The sequence below is a fragment of the Galeopterus variegatus genome, unplaced genomic scaffold (assembly GCF_000696425.1).
Source record: "Galeopterus variegatus unplaced genomic scaffold, G_variegatus-3.0.2 Scaffold642, whole genome shotgun sequence".
NCBI lineage: Eukaryota > Metazoa > Chordata > Mammalia > Dermoptera > Cynocephalidae > Galeopterus > Galeopterus variegatus.
The window spans coordinates 604584-608163 of record NW_007726753.1 but is presented as its reverse complement, the minus strand read 5'-3'; the positions used below and the strand labels follow the sequence as shown (position 1 = coordinate 608163).

The following is a 3580-nucleotide window of genomic DNA, read 5'->3' as shown; positions in this document are numbered from 1 at the left end:
TGTGCTACTACTTTTTTGTGGTCATCTTTCTTAAATGGTGTTGAATATCTTAAATTTTCTTTAGTTTTAGAAGAGACTTCACGAAAATGACAACCCACAATCGTAACAGCCTTTGGATTTTCTTGGAGTGCTGGCCAGGCATTACTTGGGGGATTGGCTTATATTTTCTGAGACTGGCACGTACTCCAATTGGTTATTACCATGCAGTACATTGGTTTTTCTCTTACTCTGGTATGTGGAGTTTGTTATATACTAAGCCATTTTGCTTAAGTAATTGCGATACATGAAGGTTGGTTTATTTCTACTGAGGAATATTTTNAAAAGGACTGGGATTCACTATAAAGCAATGCTGAGAAGTCCAAGTCTGTTTTCATAAACTTCTGCCGCTTTATCACTCTTATTTGTAAAATCCACATAATGAATTTCAAATATTTATAACTTCCTTTTCCTTTACATGAATTACATGTGATAATACTTATAAGGAACTTAGGACAGAGATTGTATTTAGTTAGAGTTTAACAAGTAAAATATACTATCATTGTTTTTTAATAATAAAAAGAATAGAAAAAATATATATCGGGTTCTGGAGAAGAGAGATCATAGCTGGTGAAAAGATTTACTTGTTTGTGGAGATGTGTTCTGCTGCCCTATGAACAGGTATAGTGAAGTTGTATTTCACTAATGGATGATGTTCTAAAAGAAGCTCATAAGTTAAAAAATCTGTTTTTTCAATTTTCTGTTAAAAGTTAGTATATTTTGAGTCATACTTTGGAAACCAACATATCGTTTCTTAGAAAGTACTAAATAGTTGTCCCCTTTTCCCCCGGCACTGGTTTGCTGATGCTTAGGTTGAGAACCAGGTGAGATAGTAGCCTGAAACTTTGTGCCTTGTTTTAATAAAATGTAAACTTTGATTGAGAAGTAGAATCTCTGCAGCTTAATAAAATGCTCATGTAACAAAGGTCTTCTGGACAAAGGCCATGGTGGATTAATCTCTCAAACCGAATGCTTGTTCCATAGCATTGAGTGAAATGTCATATGATACCGCCTACTCCTTTATGCTTTTTCTGCCTTTGAAAATTATTATTATCTTTTTTTTTGCACACATATCATGTGAATTTTGCTGTATTAAAGGCATGTGAGTATTGACTCTAATATTTAAGTAACAAATATGTCAGCTTAATGGTCATTTCTAGTGTGATCATTATGGGACACTGGTATAGGAACTTGTAATACTAGGAACTAAAAGTTCTGAGAGTTCTTCTGAAATATTCTAATAATTTACAGCTGTTTATTATATTTTTTACTAAGTTAACTGCTGTTACTATAGATTTGGATGGAAGCCATTGTTGCTCTTTTGTTGCCTGGCTTGTGGAATTTTGGAAACCTGTTGTGCTTTTGCTCCCATGTTCTCTGTTTACTGTATTTTGAGATTTCTGATGTCTGCCTTCTTGGGTTCAGTTCAAACCAACATCCTTATACTTGGTAAATGTGCCTTGATCTGTATGTATATGTGCTACTACTTTTTTGTGGTCATCTTTCTTAAATGGTGTTGAATATCTTAAATTTTCTTCAGTTTTAGAAGAGACTTCATGAAAATGGCAACCCACAATCATAACAGCCTTTGGATTTTNCCATTTTGCTTAAGTAATTGCGATACATGAAGGTTGGTTTATTTCTACTGAGGAATATTTTGCCATATATTCTCAGGGACTTTTCTAAGTGTAATACTGAGAAAAAAAGTTTAAAATCTGAAAAGAAAACAATTCTTTTCAGAGAATGAGCTCTTTAGTAAATTTGTAAAGTTGGGTGAATTGGTGGTTTAGGATTTTTACTTTATCTATTTTTTTTCTCCACTTAGTTGCTGAGACTGTTCTCAGATTGACTCACAGAAAAATATCCCTAAATGACAGCCAAGGGCAGAGTGTGGATTTAAGATGTTTCCTTTTCTAATTCCTGTGTAGGGAGAGATAAAATGGTCTTTCACTCCCAACGCATTTATTCTGGTGTTCATAAAACTGGATGTCATTTAAAATTGACTACATAAAAATTTAATAATATTTAAAGCTTCCAAGACCACAGAAGGGTTTATTCTTAAAAATTATAAATCCCAAATTAGAGTCACATATGGAGAGTACAGTAATTTCTTTAAAAAAATTTTTTTTTATTTCCACTTAAGCACGTTATGGAAGTGTTCATCTGTCTTTATAGGCAGAACCCAGAGCCAGATTTTTTAAAAATTAGATTTTAATGTATCAATATACAATGTAGTTGATTTTCATGTCCTTTTACCAATTCCTCCTAATCCCCCCTACCTCTCCCCATCAACATCATATCTGTTCACTTGTCCTAACAAGTTCAAGGAATTGTTGTGATTGTTGTATCTTCTTCCCCCTCCCCCATTTATTTTTTTGTGTATTTTTATTGGCTCTCACAAATAAGTGAGAACATGTAGTATTTTTCTTTTTGTGCCTGGCTTATTTCCCTTAATATTATTTTCTTTAAGCCCATCCATGTTTCTGTGAATGGTAGTATTTTATTTTTTTTTTATAGCAGAGTAGAATTCAATTGTGTAAATATACCATATTTTCCTTATCCACTCATCTGATGATGGACGTTTCGGTTGGTTCCAACTCTTGGCTATTGTAAATAGTGCTGCAGTAAACATGGGAGTACAGGTATCCCTTTGACATGATGATTTCCATTCCTCTGGATATATTCCCAGCAGTGGAATAGATGGGTCATATGGTAGATCTATCGGTAATTGTTTGAGGAACCTCCATACCATTTTCCATAAAGGCTGCACTATTTTGCAGTCCCACCAACAGTTTAGGAGGGTTCCTTTACCCATCCTCACCAGCATTTATCATTCTCAGTCTTTTGGATATTAGCCATCTTAACTGGTATGAGATGGTATCTCAAAGTGGTTTTGATTTGCATTTCCCAAATGCTGAGTGATTTGAGCATTTTTTCATGTGTCTGTTGCCATTCATATACCTTCCTTTGACNCAGATTTTTTAAAAATTAGATTTTAATGTATCAATATACAATGTAGTTGATTTTCATGTCCCTTTACCAATTCCTCCTAATCCCCCCTCCCTCTCCCCATCAACATCATATCTGTTCACTTGTCCTAACAAGTTCAAGGAATTGTTGTGATTGTTGTATCTTCTTCCCCCTCCCCCATTTATTTTTTTGTGTATTTTTATTGGCTCTCACAAATAAGTGAGAACATGTAGTATTTTTCTTTTTGTGCCTGGCTTATTTCCCTTAATATTACTTTCTTTAAGCCCATCCATGTTTCTGTGAATGGTAGTATTTTATTTTTTTTATAGCAGAGTAGAATTCCATTGTGTAAATATACGATATTTTCCTTATCCACTCATCTGATGATGGACGTTTGGGTTGGTTCCAACTCTTGGCTATTGTAAATAGTGCTGCAGTAAACATGGGAGTACAGGTATCCCTTTGACATGATGATTTCCATTCCTCTGGATGTATACCCAGCAGTGGAATAGATGGGTCATATGGTAGATCTATCTGTAATTGTTTGAGGAGCCTCCATACCATTTTCCATAAA

The 3580-nt window shown here is 34.2% G+C and overlaps 1 pseudogene; it reads left to right on the top strand.

Annotated features, from left to right (window-relative positions):
* The window catches only part of LOC103589046, an 18086-nt pseudogene that overhangs the window by 11103 nt on the left and 3403 nt on the right, over positions 1–3580 (top strand).